Genomic DNA, 20,200 nt, shown 5'->3' on the forward strand with positions numbered 1-20,200 from the left:
TGTCTACATAGGACACAGCCTTCACAGTACACCGTTCTACATAGGACACAGCCTTCATGGTATACTGTCTACATAGGACACAGCCTTCACAGTGCACCGTTCTACATAGGACACAGCCTTCACAGTATACTGTCTACATAGGACACAGCCTTCACAGTACACTGTCTACATAGGACACAGCCTTCACAGTACACCGTTCTACATAGGACACAGCCTTCACGGTACACTATCTACATAGGACACAGCCTTCACAGTACACTGTTCTACATAGGACACAGCCTTCATGGTATACTGTCTACATAGGACACAACCTTCATGGTACACCCTGTTCTACATAGGACACAGCCCTCATGGTACACTGTCTATATAGGACACAGCCTTCACAGTATGCTGTTCTAAATATACATCATAAGAAACAGCCTTCACAGTACACTCTTCTGCACAAGACACAGCCTTCACAGTACACTATTCTAAATCTCCATCATAGGACACAGCCTCTACAGTACAATGTTCTGCATAAGACACAGCCTTTACAGTATACCTTCACAGAAATCAGTCCCTATTTGCATCTGCATAACCCAGATGGGGCCCCCGCCAGTTTGGGCCCCCCTTGGGGTCTTCACACTTTCAAAATGGCATCTCACATGCTGTTCCTTCCACTTCTCTCAGTAAGGACCCACAAAACCCCCACAGGTGCTGGGCCTACTCCCTGCATCCCAGAGTCACAAAAGCCAAGCTGCCAAGGTTCCCTTTGCTTTCACCAAAATTGCTTACCCACGTCAACCAACTCCACCTGAGTATATGGTCGATATGTCATGACCTCAGTAATATTGGGGGCCTATTGGTGATGCCCCCCTTGAACCACTGGCTGCTCACGCTTCACTTTCTGCCGTGTGACAGTCCTCACTGCCAAATGGGGACTGGTGGTCTCAGTGTTCCTTGTCATCATCCCTCATTTTACCTCATAGTCAAAGGCACTGGGTTCCTCAAGGCCACACACCTCTTGCTCCAGCATGTACGTGCAATGCTCTAGCCTTCCTCTTGTCTCTGCAATGTGTGCACTTATGCATCATCATGGAGGTCACTGTCCATATTCACCTTCAAGGCAATCAGGAACATCCACCCCATGGTGCCAGTGGCAGTATGTGCCGCTCTGTCCAGCAAATGGGAATTTACCACCTTAATGCCTTCTCAAGGCTGTGTGGTGACCAGTCCACCGTCTCCCAGTCTTCCACCAGGGCCCACACCAAGAGGACCATGGCTACCGGGTACCACATGCTGTGTGGTGGCCACTGGCTTCCGCCATCCAGGGGAGTCTTAGACTCTTCTACCTTCTGAGTATTCTGCCGACTATCCCCATTGTATCACTGACCCTGCTCACTATGCCAATTGTTCTCGCTGTTCCTCACTGTGTGTGCCATTTGCTGAACCCATGGTAGACAAGGTGCAAGCTAAGAGGCTAGAAGAAAATGCGAAGAGGAACTGCAGACACATTTGTTCTCTTCTGGCTGGTACAGCAGCTGTAGCAGCAGACGTAACAAGGCACAACATTGCCACACACAACCCGTGACCAAGCAAGTACCTTGTGATGCTCATGTGCAGCACTACAAAGGCTCTCAGCCATTACATAGTCATCATTCACAAAATGGGAGGGCAGAGGGCCTGAACACACCATCTTGGCTAATTTGCTCTCTCCCCACATGAATCAAGAATGGAATTCTTGCTTTCCACGGGATTTTGAGCAGAATTTTGCCCCCAGCTAGTGCTATTTCAATTGTATCTGGGTCAGTTGGCTTGTTGGTTGTAACCTGATCCTGAAATCCCATGAGCTCTCTGAGAACTGCATCAGGAGCCCATGGAGGGAGATATCAGCAAAGGCTCGGTGTGACCCCATCTTTAGAGAAATAGCATCTTCCAGGGGTTATGAGAAGTGGCTCAAACCCATGCTCCACAGAATGGGACCAGTGTCTCAATATTTCTGGTGGATGTTCCCACCCACTCACAGATTTGGTCACCACTTCTTTCCTGTGGTAGGGCTCTCTAATAAGATATATGGAGGTATGTAGAAGTGGATATTAATGATAGGAATTGGTTCACATGATTATTGGGCTGAAAAGTCCGTTGATCTTCCACTTACAAGCCAAGGCCCAGGAAAGTCAGTGGTATCATCAGTCTGAGTCTGAAGGCCTGAGAATCAAGAGCTCCATAATCCAAGGGCAGAAGTAAATGGACTTTCTAGCTCAAGAAGGAGAGCAGATTCACCCTTTCTCTGACTTTGTGTTCTAATCAGGCCATCAGTGGATTGGATGATGCCCAGTTGCCGTGGTGAAGGTTATCTTCTGTATTCATTCTGCCAACCCAAATACTAATCTCTACAGGAAACACCCTCATAGGCAAACCCAGAAGTAAGGTTTTATCATCTCTTGCACGCGTAGTTGCTTCAGTTGTGTCCAGCCCTTTGCACCCCTATGGACTGTAACCAAGCTCCTCTGTCCGTGGGATTCTCCAGGCAAGAATACTGGAGTGAGTTGCCATGCCCTCCTCCAGGGGATCTTCCTGACCCAGGGATTGAACCCACATAACTTATGTCTCCTGCATTGGCAGGTGTGCTCTTTACCACCAGGGCCAACTGGGAAGCCCTTGCCATCTTTTAGCTCAGTCAAACTGACTCATGAAATTTTCCATCACATTTCCTGGTTACTTACTAATCCACCTCCAACCCCAAGCCAGACCTCTCCATGGAACTCAGACCCAGACATCTAACTGTCCAAACGTCTTCCACCAAAACAGCCTAAAAGCCCCGTTCTTCTTCCTAGTCTTCTTCAGTCCTATCTAATCAGTCTCTACATCCTACCATTTGTTTCCTGCTGATTTCTGCAAACCCCTCTCCATCCTCCCTGTCGACTCTGCTCTTGGTCCCCAAACACCATCCTCTTTTTCACCCAGACCACAGTTGCCTCCTTGACTACCTCCCTGCTCCAGTCTTTCTCCTCTTCTAGCATTTTCCATATTTCAGCTTCAAGTGAATTCCCTAAAACTGCCTGCTCATAATTTTTTTGTGCCTAAAATCCTCCATTGCCTTTGGATTAAATTCAAAATCCTTGCCATAGTTGAAAATCCCCCACTATCCAACCTTAATTCACCTCTTCCTGCCTCTGGCCTATTTCTTTGCTACCATGGCCAATCCTTCAGGAGACCTTGCTCTCTTTCACCTCCTGCCATTAACATTTGGAATTTCCTCCACCTAGAATAGTATTCTCTGGGCTTAAATCTGGCATACTCCTTCTCTCCCCTTAGGCTCAGCTAACATGCCCATTCCTTGGGAAAGTATTACCGAGTCCCACCTACTAGGTAAGATACCCTTCCCTGAGTCCCTACCATACCCTGAGTTCCCACCATTTCCACTGAACTGTGATTGCTTTGTCTTTTATGTTCACCAAGTTATCTTCAGTACTAACCACTTATTAGATACTCAGTAAACATCCACTGCAGAAGAAATGAATTGAAATCGAGGCTTCCTTACTAGGTGATGACCAAGAGCAAGTCACATAAACTCTCTGAACTTTCATTTTCACATCTAAAGTATAAATTCTATCCAAACACAGAGGTTGAGAGGATTTTGTTCATTGGTACTGAAGAGAAGATTTTTCTTTTAGATTCATCAAGATAAGCATTATGCTTGACCTGAGCCTGTGATGTTATGAGATGGTAAAGCCCATGTTGCAGGGTGCCTAAGTTTAAAGCGCACTCTGATAGAGGGGCTTTGGGTGGAAGCCAGAAGGAGGAAAGTACCATGTAGCTAAAATTATCCTGCTTTCAAACCCAAGGTGGAGTGTATGCTTGGAAATGAAAGTGATATAATAACATATAAGGTGCCTAGTTCCCTCACACACAGTTTCTTCCAAATAATTCTTCTCCTCCGGCTTCAACATCTGCATTTCCTGGGTTAATGCCATGAATCCAGCTTCTAAACTGAGGAGCTTATTCCAAGAATTTTGCCTTAAAAAATTATTCTCCACTGCAATTCCTCCTCAGTTTCCCCCTTCTCCAGGATTGCTGTCATCGTTCTTGAAACACACCATTAAGCATCTCATTCTTGGGCTTCCAGGAACTTCTGAAAATCCTTACAAACCCAGCTGCACATTTGTAGATTTAACTGGGTAGAGGTAAGGACTAAATTAATTAACAGATTTGCACTGGGCAATGATTAAGGCAAAAAACTTTTCATACTTTAGTAATGGGAAACTGGTTAAATACATAATTTGGGTAAAAATTAGGATTAAAAAGTAACTTCAAGAGCTATGTATCTGCACATGTACAGGGCTTTTATTTTTAACTTTAATTATTTAAAGCTTTCTTGAAATATAGTTGATTTATAATGCTGTGTTAGCTTCAGGTATGCAGCAAAGTGATTTAGCCATAAACACATGCAGATAGACTTTTTAGAATTGTTTCCATTATAAATTATTGCCAGACACTGAGTTAGCTCCCTGTGCTATTCAGTAGGTCCTTGCTGTTCATTTATTTTATTTATTAGTTTGTGTATTAATCCCCAATTCTTACTTTATCCCTCCCCTCCTTTTCACTTTGTTAATCACACATTTATTCTCTATGACTGTGAACTTATTTCTGCTTCATAGATATGTTCATTTGTGTTGTGTTTTAGATTCCACATATACAAGTGATAGCATATGGTAACTGTCTCTCTTCCTGACTTATTTGGCTTAGTATCATTATCTCCAGGTTTATCCATGTTGCTACAAATGACATTATTTCATTCCTTTTATTGCTGAATAATATTCCATTATATATATAGATATAGATAGATATGTGTGTGTGTGTCAAAGTGAAATTTGCTCAGTTGTGTCTGACTCTTTGTGACTCCATGGACTATACAGTTCATGGAATTCTCCAGGCCAGAATACTGGAGTGGGTAGCCTTTCCCTTCTCCAGGGATTCTCCAGGGGATCTTCTTGACCCAGGAATCGAACCATGGTCTCCTGCATTGCAGGCAGTTTCTTTACCAACTGAGCTATCAGGAAAGCCTACATATGTGTGTGTGTGTGTGTGTGTGTGTATACATACATACATACCACATCTTCTTTATCCATTTGGCTGTCGATGAACACATAGGTTGCTTCCATGTCTTGGCTATTGTAAATTGTGCTGCAAAGACATTGGGGTGCATGTATCTTTTCAAATTATAGTTTTCTCCAGATATATGCTCAGGAGTGGGATTACAGGACTGAAATTCTGTCATTGAAATTGACTTTGATTAATATTTTCAAAAGTTCATTGTCAGCTGCTTGTTTGACTTTTCATTACATTACAGGATCCTGCTCCTGGGATATATTTGGAGAAAACTATCATTTGAAAACTATAAATATTATAGCAGCTCTGTATTTAGTTTTTTAAGAAAGACTTTTAAATAATATTTAGTAAGTTACTGCTTTGGCACACCTACTTAAACTTATGGCAATCCACTTTTTAAGTTCACTGAGCCTGGGATGCTCATCCCACTCTGATACACAAAGTTTATAAATGCTCTTTATTTCTATACATCCCTCAAATTTGTGCACACTTAGCCATTTGTGGGCTTCCCTTGTGATTTAGCTGGTAAAGAATCTGCCTGCAATGTGGGAGACCTGGGTTTTATCCCTGAGTTGGGAAGATCCCCTGGAGAAGGGAAAGGCTACCCACTCCAGTATTCTGGCCTGGAGAATTCCATGGACTGTATAGTCCATGGGGTCGCAAAGAGTTGGACATGACTGAGCAACTTTCAGACTTCACTTCAGCCATTTGTAATTAACAATCATTATACTAAGAAAAATGGGTAAATTAATGGTTGATAGCATTATCAACATTTAAGACCCACTTCATAAATCCACATTTATGTATCCCTAGATGCAAAGTACTTTAGATAGATGATTTTTTTTCTCCCCAAAGCCTGAGGGTTTTATGTATCTCTTTTCTCTTTTTATTTATTTCTTGCTCCTTTAGTTCTTTCCATTTCTTCATGAAGGAAGTTGCAATTAGGCATGGATGTTCTGCTGTCATCTCAATCAACAGCTTTCCAAGGAATCAAGGAATTGAGCTGGGTAGCACAGTGGACACTGGAGAGATTGTGGCTCCATATTTGTGTGTCTGTAACTCCCAGCTGAGAAAGAAGATGTGACAAGAATAGGTGACAAAGTTAGAACCACCCAGGTAGAAAGAGATGGTTGCCTCCAGATTTTTTTTCACACAGTGGATCTCCAATTCTCCATGTCATGGAAATAGTGGATACTATGGATACTCTATGTCAATTACCTTATCACTTATTAACCTTGTTATATGCATCATCAGATTTAATCCACAACAACTCAGTGAGAAAAGTGGTACTATCATTATCCCCCTTTCATTGATGAGGGTCTGAAGGTTTCACGATGCATCAATTTCTGAAAATCAGCACTGGCCTGAAGGGTATTTGAATTCATGATGTCAGAGCTTGACACTGCGACCTGTCTATTCTGCTGGGTCTGCTAGAAAATGTGTGCTTCTGAACCTTTGAATGCTGATGCTCAACTTAGATCCCTGCATGATCTAAAGTAATAGCTCATAAGTTGGGTTTTTCAGGATAAAGGGAAATTTTAACTCAATGTTATTTGGTTTTCGTTTATCTCTTACTTTTCAGTGGACTGAATCTTGGTCATTGAAATTGACTTTGTCTAATATTTTCAAAGCTCATTCTCGTTTTGCTCTTTGACTTTTCATAGGATCCAAAAATTTCAGAGCAAAAATGGGTCTCACAGATTATTTCAAGTAGGTTTTGGGCTTCCCAAGTGGCACTAGTGGTAAAGAACCTGCCTGTCAATGCAGGAGATGTAAGAGATGCAGGTTCGATCCCTGGGTCAGGAAGATCCCCTGAGGAGGGCATGGCAACCCACTTCAGTATTCAACCTGGAGAATCCCCGTGGACAGAGGAGCCTGGTGGGCTACAGTCCATAGGGTTGCAAAGAATCAGCACAATTGAAGTAACTTAGCATGCATATCCACATGTTTTATAACAAAAGTGATTGTTTCTCCCCCATCCATCTCCACAGTTAACATATATAATGTCTTCCCACTAATCTTGGGATAAAAGCAGAAATCGTGCAAATCCACACATGGCCTGGCTGCTTCTTTTTCAGCCTCAACAAATGCCACGCTCCCTTTGACTCTGTGTTCTAGTCATACTGGACTTCCTTTGGCTCCATGACCATCTGTTCTTTCTGCCACAGGACCTTGACACAAGCCCTCCTCCCTCCTAGCATAACACACCCCTCTTGGCCTGGTTAACTCTCACCATTCCCCTACATATCACCTTAAACAGCAGCCCCTTAAGGGAGCCTTTCCTGACCTCTGAATTAATCATTTCTCTTCATTACATGCCATCCCAGCATATGATAATTTGACAAATAATTATTGAGTGTCTTTCTATGTGTCAGCCATATTTTAGGTTCTGGGAAACAAGATGGGCAAAGTCTTACCTCCAGGGAAGACATAAGTAATAAAGTCAACAAATGTGTTAAATGCTAGGGAAAAACAGAGGTGTTTAATGGGGTAGTAAGGGCATGGGAGGTTATTTTGGATGGGTGGTCAGGAAGGCCATCTCCTGCGTCTCAGGAGGAGCTGACATTTGAACAGAAACCCGAGTGAACTTGGGAGCAAAACAAGATTGCCTGGGGCAGAAAGGAGACAGGAACAACACGTGCATGGGAAAAGCAAAGGAGGCCAGTGTGACTGAAGGTGGGTAATGAGAGGAAGTGTAAAGAGGACAAAATCAGGTCAGGGGGCACGCCCTCTGTCCTTGGAGACTTGTGGCTCATTTTAATCTAAGCTTCATGGAAAGTCATTGGAGATTTTGAACATGGGATATGGATCAAATGTATGGTCTTCAGAGATCATCCTGACGAATGCCTGAAGAAAGTATGAAGAAGGGCAAGAATCAAAACGCTAGATCTGCTAGTGTCATAACCCAGGCAAGAAGCAGTGGTGGCGTGGACCTGGGTAGGAGGTGGTAAGAGTGGTTAGATTTGCAGGTACTGTTGGCAGACTCACTGATGGATGGGCTGAGGAGCCTCAGGGAAACCTCTTCTTTTCAGCATATAACACTGCTGTCATTTTACACTTATTGGTGTCGTTCTTTGAAAAATACATTGCTCTCCCAGAGGATTGGAAGAGCCTTAAAGAAGAAGACCACATCTGGTTTTACCCTTCTGCCCATCTGCTGCCTACACAGGGCCTTATGTTTAAAAATGAATGAATAAATAAGTATAGTGAAGTGAAGTGGCTCAGTCGTGTCCGACTGTTTGTGACCCCATGGACTGTAGCCTACCAGGCTCCTCTGTCAGTGGAATTTTCCAGGCCAGAATCCTGGAGTGGGTTGCCATCTCCTTCTCCAGGGTATCTTCCCAACCCAGGGATCAAACTCGGGTCTTCCACATTGCAGGCAGATGCTTTACTGTCTGAGCCACTAGGGAAGACAAATAAGTGTATTAAACTACCTAATTTACAGATAAGGGAAATGAGTCTCTGAGAGTTGAAGTTAAAAGATTGGCCTAAAAGTTCTCTCAGTCTGGACTAGAACCCACTTTTCCACCGTCTTCATACAAGCTACTTTCCCTTGTGCAGCGGAGCGCCTTCCAAACTCAGTACTCTTTTACTTGAGGGAGGAAGGGATTACCAAATGTACTTCAAATACTCCTAATGGGAGACTCCACGCAAATGCAGCAGCATTCCCTAATAACCCTTGGGAGGCTCTATTGAGGCAACTTGAGTCTGTGGCGTTCTTTCTTTCTTTGAGCTTGTTTTCTTCTCCAGGAAAAAATAATTGACCTTATCACACTGTGTTTTGTTTTATTTATTTAATTTAATTGTATTTTATTGAAGTAGAGTTGGTTTACAGTGTTGTGTTCGTTTCAGGTGTACAACAAAGTGATTCAGTTCAGCTTCCTTTACAGATTATTTTCCCTTATAGGTTATTACAAAATATTGAGTATAGTTCCCTATTCCATACAGTAGGTCCTTGTTGTTTATTTTATATATAGTCATGTGTATCTGTTAATCCCAACCTCCTAGTTTATCCCCCTTTCATAACTATATGTTTGTTTTCTATGTCTGTGGGTCTGTTTCTGTTTTGGAAATAAGTTCATTTACATCTTTTTGTCTTATTATCTGTGAGTGTTATGCCTCAGACCAGAAGGAGGTCAGCCTCTGCCATCTGACTTGAGCAATTTAAAAAAGAAAAAAAATGCTACAGCTTCAGACAAGAGCAACTGGCGTGCTTAATCTTCATACAAGAAGTTAGCCATTCAAAAATGTTCACTCCCCAAGGGCATTTTGGAAAAAAGTCAGTTGAGGCAAGCTGTGATTAAGAGGGGAAAAAAGAACAGAATGCAGTTAAGGATTTCTTTGGTTCACTTGGAAGGGAAAAGCTGCCTGAAATGTAACTTTCTCAAGCAATGATCACATCCTTGGACCTCTGCCTTTCTAATTAAATTCCTGAGATTACATATATATATGTACATATATATATATATATATATATACACACACACATATACATATATATACATATATATATATATATATATATTTCATTTAATGAACAGCTGGTAAAATTGGATCCTTTCTCTGTGGTCTGTGGAGCTTTACCAAAGCCCTTCGATGCTTCTGTGTGATTGAACAGTAATATTTAACCCTGGAATACAAAGAGAAGAAATTAGATCTAACCTAGCTGCACCTCATCCAGGAGCTTCTACACTGCACCCTTCCTGATCTACATAGTAATTGGTTCTGTTATTTTCCATGTTGACTGGGAAAACACACACACAATCTAAAAACTGTGAGTTGAGTTTTATTCAGTGTCTTACTGAGGACTGTGGCCTGCAAGATAGCTTTCTGGTAGCTCTGAGGAACTGCTTTGAAGATATGAGACTTGGGAGGTGCAGGCCTATGTAGTGTGATTTTGATTAAAGAATTCATGCAACCCAGCATGCACCTTAGTAGAAGGTCACTGCTAATGAGAAGGGACAGACTTTTCAGTTAGTGATTTTAGTGCTTTTGTAAGTATGGGAAAATGTAAGGATGTGGGTTCATAAAAATTTCTCCTGAAATATATCTAATTTTCTAAAGTCTTGTTTGGCCTGTTTCCCCAAAGCACAGAATATCTCTTCCGATTCTTCATCCTTGAACTCCTTTCAGGGCATACTATAGATTGACGACTGCAGTGGGTAATGACTTCATCCTGTGGAACCAGATGGTGAGTGACATTCCTTTGGTTTACATCCGCCAGGTCGCTTCCAATATTGCCCACATTCCTCTTTCCATTGCCTTTTCTTGGAAACACCACCCAGAGTGATTTGTACCTTTCTGAGCTCTTTCTTATGCCTTGAGTCCCAGCCTCCACCCTTGTGAAGCTTCCAGTCTAGCAGGGGGACAGACATGAATGAGATAAACACTCAAATGAAGGTTTAAACACAGATTTGTGATGTGTTATGAAGAAAAGTAATAAGGTCCAATGGGAGAAAAGTCACAATGGAGATCTAATTTATGAGGACAGGAGAGGACCTCCCCGAGAAAAGAGGATTGCAATAAAGACCTGGAGGATGAGGATGAGCAGGAGGAAGGGTAGAGGGCAGAAGCGTGGCCAGACAGACTTCCCTGGTGATCCACTGGTTGAGAATCTGCCCACTAATGGAGGGGACACAGGTTGGATCCCTGCTCCAGGAAGATCCCATGTGCTGCAGGGCAACTGAGCCCATGAGTCACAACGACTGAGCCTGTGCTCTAGAGCCCATGCATTGCAGCAAGAGATGCCACCACAGTGAGAAGCCTGTTAGCTGCAATCAGAGAAGCCCCCTCTCGCCGCTACTAGAGCAAGCCTGAGTGCCACAACGAAGAGCAGCACAGCCAAAAATTAAATAAATGAATTTTAAGTGGTCAGAGAAGCTACAATGAAGTATCACCTCACACCAGTCAGAATGGCCATCATCAAAAAATCTACAAACAGTAAATGCTGGAAAGAGTCTGGAGAAAAGGGAACCCTCTTGCTCTGTTCAGTTGCGAAGTCGTGTCTGACACTTTTGCGACCCTGTGGACTGTAGCCTGCCAGGCTCTTCTGTCCATGGGATTTCCCAGTAAGAATACTGGAATGGGTTTCCATTCCCTTCTCCAGGGGATCTTCCTGACCCAGGGATCAAACCTGCATCTCCTGCTTGGCAGGTGGATTTTTTACCACTGAGTCAGCAGGGAAGCCTCTTGCACTGTTGGTGGGAATGTAAATTGATACAGTGTCTATGGAGAAGTCAGGACAATTGCTTCTTGGAAGGAAATCTATGACAAACCTAGACAGTATGTTGAAAAGCAGAGACATTACTCTGCCGACAAAGGTCCGTATAGTCAAGGCTATGGTCGTCCCAGTGGTCATGTACGGTTGTGAGAGCTGGACCATAAAGAAGGCAGAATGCCAAAGAATTGATGCCTTCAAGCTGTGGTGCTGAAAATTCCTGAAAGTCCCTTGGACAGCAAACCAGTCAATCTTAAGGGAAATTAATATTTCCCTTATTATATTATATTCCCTGAATAGTCATTGGAAGGACTGATGCTGAATCTGAAGCTCCAGTATTTTGGTCATCCAGTGTGAACAGCCGACTCATTGGAGTCCTAATGCTGGACTCACTGGAGTCCCAGTCCTTAATGCTGGGCAGGATTGAGGGCAGAAGGAGAAGCGGGCATTAGAGGATGAGATGGCTGGATGGCATCACCAATGCAATGGACACGAACTTGGGCAAACTTTGGGAGATGGTGAGGGACAGGGAGGCCTGGCACACTGCAGTCCATGGGGTCACAGAGTCAGACATGACTTCAAGACTGAACAACAATGACAACTATGGGGAACAGTATGGAGATTCATGAAAAAACCAGGAATGAAACTACCATATGACCCAACAATCCCACTACTGGGCATATACCCTGAGAAAACCATAACTGAAAAAGACACATATGCCCCCCAATTGCAGCACTATTTACAATAGCCAGGACATGGAAGCAACCTAGATGTCAGTAGACAGATGAATGGATAAAGAAGTTGTGGTTATATAGGTACAATGGAATATTACTCCTCCATTTGAGTCAGCTGTAGTGAGGTGGATGAACATAGAGCCTATTATACAGAATGAAGTAAGTCAGAAAGATAACAACAAATATTATATAATAACGCATATATATGGAATCTAGAAAAATGTTACTGATGAGTCTATTTGCAGAGCTGAAGTAGAGACACGGACATAGAGAACAGATTTGTGGACACAGTAGGGGAAGGAAAAGGTGGGGTGAATGGAAAAACTAGCATGGAAACATACAGACTACCATATGTAAAATAGATAGCTAATGGGAAGTTGTCATATAACACAAGGGGCTCTACCCGGTACTCTGTGACAAGCTAGAGGCGTGGGATGGGGTGGGGGTAGGAAGAAAGGTCAAGAGGAAGGGGACATATGTATACTATGGCTGATTCATGTTATTAAACAGCAGAAACCAACACAACATTGTAAAGCAATTATCCTTCATTAAACATATATATATATATATATATATATATATATATATATATATAGAGAGAGAGAGAGAGAGAGAGAGAGAGAGAGAGAGATGCTCAAAACCAAAGGTGACCAGGAGAATGGCAGTGGTCAGAGGGCAGTGGGCGGGGCTTCTCAAACCTTGCTGCACATACCCATTGCCTGGAGATCTTGTTACATGGCAGGCTGATTCAGTAGGGCTGGGGATTCTGCATTTCCAGCAAACTTTGGTGGTGTTCTGCAGGGGTTGAGCTGAGAACCACACTCTGAGTAGCAGAGGTGTAATGCAAAGGTTGGCAAAGCCTTTCTGTAAAGAGTCAGACAGTAAACATGTTTAGACTTTGTGGGTCCTGCTGTCTCTGGTGCAACTACTCCATGATGTCTTTGTGATGAGCAGTGACTAGCATTCGGATCAGTAGACTATGGGTAAAGCAGATTATCCTCCATAATGTGGGGACCTCATCTAAGCATGTGAAGACTCTAAGATAGGACAGGACAGTCTCGTAGGATGTTTAGAAATATCCCTACCCTCTGCCCACTAGATGCCAAACACACAGATCCCTCCTCCAGCGGTAAAAATAAAAAAATCTCTCTAGACATGGTTAAAATGTCTCCAGGGACAAAAAATCTCCTCCAGTTGAGAAACACTGGTATAAATAACTTTGAAATGCAGGCACCATTGCTCCAATTAAACCAATGCTGCCCTGTTGCCCATGGAGGTCCCATCGAAACAAGTTTATCACTTTCCACAAAATCAAGCGCAAAACCCACTTCCACCAAAGGTGACCCTCCCTCCTCCAGACACCACTTCTGTTACTCCGAAGTAACACTTATGCACACATTACACTCCATCACACTGTTTTCTGAGGGTCTCTTTGTAGTCTCACACATGTGTATACTTTGTCCTCTTCCACTGAACCAGGGGCCGCCTTGATAAGGGGAGTAGATAATTGTACTCAAGTTCAAATACTGCTGTTTGCCACCTTGGGATCTTGGGAGCATCACTCATCCTTCCTGAGTTTCAGTATTAATATCTATAAAACGGGAAGAGTTGAGTCTCCTTCACAGAGTTGTTACAAACTTTTGAACTATGAAAACAGTCTCTCAGTCATGTCCAACTCGATGTGACCCCAAGGACTGCAGCACACCAGGCATTCCTGTCCTTCACCATCTCCTGAGCTTGGTCAAACTTATGTCCATTGAGCGGTGGTGCCATCCAACTATCTTGTCCTCTAGCATCCACTTCTTCTCCAGCCTTCAATCTTTCCCAGCATCAGAGTCTTTTCTAATGAATCAGCTCTTCCCATCAGGTGGCCAAAGTATTGGAGTTTCAGCTTTAGCAACAGACCTTTCAGTGAATATTCAGGACTGATTTCCTTTAGGATGGACTGGTTTGACCTCCTTGCAGTCCAAGGGACTCTCAAGAGTCTTCTCCAGCACCACAGTTCAAAAGCAGCAATTCTTCTGGTGCCCAGCTTTCTTTATGGTCCAACTCTCAAATCCATATATGACCACTGGAAAAACCATAGCTTTGACTAGATGGACCTTTGTTGGCAAAGTGATGTCTCTGCTTTTTAATATTCTGTCTAGGTTTGCCATAGCTTTTCTTCCAAGGAGCAAGCATCTTTTAATTACATGGCTGCAGTCACCATCTGCAGTGATTTTGGAGCCCAAGAAAATAAAGTCTGTCACTGTTTCCATTATCTTTTTGCCATGAATTGATGGGATAGAATGCCATGATCTTAATTTTTTTAATGCTGAGTTTTAAGCCAGCTTTTTCACTCTCCTTTCACTTTTACCAAGAGGCTCTTTAGTTCCTCTTTGCTTTCTTCCATAAGGGTGGTGTCATCTGCATATCTGAGGTATTGATATTTCTCCCAGCAATCTTGATTCCAGCTTGTGCTTCATCAAACCAGCATTTCACATGATGTTCTCTGCATAGAAGTTAAATAAGCAGGGTGACAACATACAGCCTTGACATACTCCTTTCCCAATTTGGAACCAGTCTGTTACTCCATGTGCGGTTCTAATGTTGCTGCTTGACCTGTATACAGATTTCTCAGGAGGCAGGTAAGGTGGTCTGCTGTTCCCATCTCTTGAAGAATTTTCCACAGTTTGTTGTGATCTACACAGTCAAAGATTTTGTTGTAATCAATAAAGCCCAATAGATGTTTTTCTGGAACTCTCTTGCTTTTTCGATGATCCAGCGGATGTTGGCAATTTGATCTCTGGTTCCTCTGCCTTTGGACTTTTTACATGGTGATTGGTCCCTCCAAGAACCCCATGAACAAGGATGAAAGCTGCAGGCTTCTTAGACATGGTGTTGAAAGTCTCAAGACATCACTTCTGCCACATTCTACTGATCAAATAAGTTATAAGGATAACCTGGGTTCAAGGAGAGGGAAATTAGATCTCCCTCTCAATGGGAGCAGTAGCAAAGAATTCTACCACTTTTCTAATGAGTATAGTTTCTTGTCCCCGACAATGATTTCTTTAATTTTTTTACTTCTCAGTAATTTTTTAAGGGAATAGTGGAATGAAATATAAATTTATTTATTCTCTATCTGTGATACTAAGTTTCCTTGCCAGCCTGGCTTTCATAGACACGAATAGTCCCTTTTTAAGAGCCCCTGTTTCCTTGTTAATTCTTACATTCTGCTGCTGAGAATTATCTTTTCCTTTCTTATTAATGATTTTTAAAAATACACATAAAAGAACAATGTAATAAGTATTCCTAACCCTAGTTTAATATTAAAATCATGCAATGGTTGTTTCAGCTGGAGTGGTGTGGGGTCAGGGAGCAGGGAGAATAGATAAGAAGGAAATGGGCTCAAAGGATTTATAAGACTCAGATGCGACAGTGCCTTAATGGACATAAGGAATTTTGAGTAGATGTATGATATCATTTTATTTTCTAGTTTAAAATAAATCACTCTAGAAGAGTTTGTAGTTGGGTAAGACTGGAAGAGGGAAACCAATTAGGAGGCTTTTGCTATAATCCAGGTGAGATGATGGGGTCTTAGATTAGGGTAGAAGTAAAAATGGTGTTGAGACATGGCTGGATCTGAGATCTACTTTTTAAAATAAAAACACACTTGCTGCTGGGTGTGAAAAAGAGAAATCAATGATAACTGCCATAGTTCTAGCCTGGGCAACCTTGTAGAGGTCATGTATTTTACAGAGATGACAGACGCAGTTAACATGAATTATTTAACAGTTAATTGTTCTTTAATTATTGTATTTGTTACAGGCCTATAGTCAAATTGTAGGTCTGTGTCCCTCAACACAGGCAAGTACTGTGTTCACATTTGATAGATGAGTTGATTCCACTTCTATCAGTTAATAGCTGTGTGACTTTGGGCAACGTGACTCAATCTTATCTGTAAAACAAGTATAGTATTTATTGATACTCATTGGGTTACTGTGAGAGTTGCCCTTAGAAAAATGCCTGGCACGTAATAAGTGCTCAGTAGATATTAACTCTTCTTTTTCATTCTGTGAATCCTCCCTCCAACCAGGGATCCAGTAAGTTACTCTCTGCTGTATTCGCTCAATGTAAGGTCAGAATATTTTTCAAACATTTTGCAGTTGTTGTTCAGTCTCTATGTCTGACTCTTTGTGATCCCATGAACTGTATCATGCCAGGCTTCCCTGTCCTTCACTATCTCCTGGAATTTGCTCAAACTCATGTCTAGAGTCAGTAGTGCTATCTGACCACCTCATCTCCTGCCATCCCCCTCTCCTCTTGCCCTCAGTCTTTCCCAGCATCAAGGTCTTTTCCAATGAATCAGCTCTGCATCAGGTGGCCAAAGTATTGGAGCTTCGGCTTCAGCATCCATCTGTTCAGTGAATATTCAAGGTTGATTTCCTTTAAGATTGACCAATCTTATCTTCTTGCTGTCTGAGGGACTCTCGAGAGCCTTCTCCAGCACTCCAATTCAAAAGCATCAGTTCTTTGGCACTCAGCCTTCTTTATGGTCCAACTCTCACATCTGTACATGACTACTGGAGCTGGTAGAGAAAATTCATGCCTACTTAAGCATGTTACCATGTCTGAATCTCTTTAGTTATCTCTTGATTCTCTTAACCTCCAACTTAGGAGATCAACAATTAAAGAGGATCAGTTAAACCTAATTCCTACTTTCTGCCATCCTAAGCCATGTATGCTTTTAATTTAGCTGCAACGAATAAAAAATATTTTATCAATGACCCAATATATTTCATTACCTCTCTGGTCCTTCAGGGTATTGCTGGACAGCTCTCCAACTAGCTGATGTCATTGTTGGCTTTTGTGAATTGTGTCAGTATAGCTGACCTTCTGTAGATTCAGCCAAATAGACAAAAAGAGAAACTTGGAGATAAAGAGCCTTTATCCAGAGTTAATGGGATCAACTGCAAAGAGCAGGAATTCACAGTTGACATTCATTGAGAAAGAAGATAATTTAAAGAAATAATTTTCAGTAAAAAAATAATTACAGACAGATGACCCAGTACATTCTAACACACAAGATAAAATTCCTCCTTCCTCAGAACTTGATAGCATGCAAAGCTTTGCCCCAAGGGAAGCTCTGTGATGTAGTGAAAAAAGTTCTGGACTCAGAATTCGAGGACTGGCCAGGACCTGGGCAATGTTTAGCTTCTTTAACCCTCAGATATTTCCTTTGTAAAGTGGGAATAATAATTCTTGTCAGCCCCACAAGGCTGCTGTTAGGATTCAGGGAGGTAAAATGGCTGTGACAGGACTTGGAAAGCTGCAGAATATAATTCCTCAGTAAAGTTGTGCCTATAAAAGCCTGTACAAGTATTGAGTAAAAATGTGTGGGGGGAAAGGAGAGGAAGCAAATACATAGCCCTCCTAGGTCATTCTTGCTGGTGTTTAGTTGCTAATCATATCTGACTCTTTTGTGACCCCATGGACTGTAGCCCATCAGCCTCCTAGATCCATGGGATTTCCCAGGCAAGAATACTGGAGTGGGTTGCCCTTTCCTTCTCCAGGGATAAAACGTGCATCTCCTATGTCTCCTGCATTGGACGGTGGATTTTTTTTTTAACCACTGAACCGCCAGGGAAACCCAAGTTATTGCATAGACTGTATCTTTTCTAGGTCGCTTTACTTACAAGCTGTCCCACTGTGAGGATGGCAATAACAAGAATAAAAATAATGCTGATAGCTACCATGATTTTAATATCAACAGCATGGCAATGCTTTGCCAACTCCTTTACATGTATCAGTTCATTTAACCCCAACAACAGTTCCTTGAAGTGGCTGTGGCTGCAAACACCTTCTTATAGATGAGAAACAGGCTCCAGCTAGTGGGTCACATAAGCAGGATTTTAATCGTGCAGTCGGACGACAGAGTCTGTGGGTCTGACTACTAGACGGCCCAGCCTAGAGCTGAATCGTGGTGTAACTGGACTGCAACGTCAGGGTGGTTGTTGCCGAGTCAGCCTCAGTGTAGTGAATCCCTCTGGGCCTCAGGAATTCGTTCTCATTCCCCTGTGCCCTGGTCACACCCTCTCCTGTTCCTACTATTTCCTGTTACTTGACCAACACAGATGTTGGGGGCTATATTGGTTTGGGGAACACTTGCTGCTCTAGCAAATAAACCTCAAAAATGTACACTGGAAAGTGCAATAAATTACCCTATCACTGATGTATCAGAAGCGGGTGAATACACATGAATGCATGAATATGCACTTTCACGGGGCAGCCCTTCTCTACAGCCATTCCGACCCCAGATGGACATAGCTCCCCTCTCTTCAATGTTTGGCCTTGAGACTGTCTCCGTTCAAGCAGACTAGAAGGGGAAAGGCATGGAGGGCCACCCTGCAAGATGAGGCATCGGGCTAATTGAAAGCAGGTGATTTCACTTCCGCTCACATTCCACCGGCTAGGACTCCATGGTTAGCCTCTGCAAGTGGGTCTGGGACTTGCAGTCCCCAGCTGGCAGCCACAGTTCCTTGACTTCTCTACAACGCAGAGGAAAGCAGTACAGACTTTTGGTGAACACTTAGACGGGTCTGCTACCAGACTCATGATGCTAGGTGGTTTATCAGGGGTGAAAATCTGTTGATTTGAGTTCCTTTATTTGGATCCCGTAAGAGGCCATGGAGAGTTATGTATTTGGGGAAAGTTTTTTGATCAAAAGATGTTCATGTTTCCTTGTTTCCCTTGCCACTAAAATTAAACTTTTCACAGATGACAGTCACAGGGGGAGAAATTTCTCCCTGTGACTGTTCCATATCTGCCCACAACACATCCCTAGGCTCTTGGCTGGACTGCCTTTTTTTTTTTTTCTCTTTCCTCTAACTGTATTTAATTTCAAAACTTGATTATTCTTTTCTATACATCTGTTGGCTCTCAGGTACACAGATAGGATTAATTTTAAACTTTAGTTCATTATACACATTCATCCATAGGTCCTTTCCATTAATTTGCTTGCTGCTTAATAATATAACAAACCCATGAAACTCTACCCTTGTGAGAACTGGAATATTAGCACTAACATATATCTGTAATAAGTTCCCTGTCAATTCCATTCCCCTGCCTCCCACATCCTATACATCCTAGGTCATGTGTTTATTATTCTTTTGCTTTTTTCCCAATAGATTCTATTTTTTAAAGTAGTTTTAGATTCACATAAAACTGAACAGAGGTACAAAAAGGCACAGAAATTTCTCGTGTACCCTAACCCCCCCATATGCACATGCATACCACATCAACAACCCCCACCAGAGTGGTACATTGGTTACAACTGATAAACCTACACGTACACATTATTACCACCCAGAGCCTACATATTATGGTTCACTCTTAGTGTTGTCCATTTTATAGTGAAGTCGCTCAGTCATGTCTGATAATTCTATGTTTAAGATTTTGAGAGATCTCGATACTGTTTTTCATAATGACTGCACCAATTTCTATCACCACCAACAGTGTACAAGTGTTGCCTTTCTCCACATCAGCAATTTGTTATATCTTGTCTTTTTGATAGTAGCCATTCTAACAGGTGTGAACTGATCTCATTGTGGTTTTGATTTGCATTTCCCTGATGATTAATAATACTGACCATCTTTTCACTTGCCTGTCTTCTTTGGATAAATGTCTATTCAGATCTTATGACCATCTCTAAATTGAGTTGTTTGGTTTTTTGGTATTGCATGAGTTCTTTATGGGCTTCCCTGGTGAGTTCTTTATATATTTTGGATATTAACCCCTTATCAGATACATGATTTGCAAATATTTTCTACCATCAGACAGGTTGCCTTTTGATTTTGTTGGTGGTTCCTGAACACCTCACCTCACATATGTATACAAGAGCTTTCCCAGGATAGAATTGCCAGGGCACAGGCCTTGAGAATGTTCACTTTTATAAGATAATGGCAAATTGTTTTCCAAAGTGGTTGTGCCAATTTGCACGTGCACCAAAAATGTATGTGAGGTCTTGCTCATCTATGTCTTCTTTGGTACTTGATTTTCTGAGGTTTTAAAATTTTTGCTGATTGTAATATGACATCTCAGTGTGATCCTGATTCATATTTCCCTGAGCATAAATGAATTTGAATATTTCTTCATATGGTTAGTGCTTATATGTTCTTCA

Source organism: Dama dama, chromosome 19 (genome assembly GCF_033118175.1).
Source record: "Dama dama isolate Ldn47 chromosome 19, ASM3311817v1, whole genome shotgun sequence".
Classification (NCBI taxonomy): Eukaryota; Metazoa; Chordata; class Mammalia; order Artiodactyla; family Cervidae; genus Dama; species Dama dama.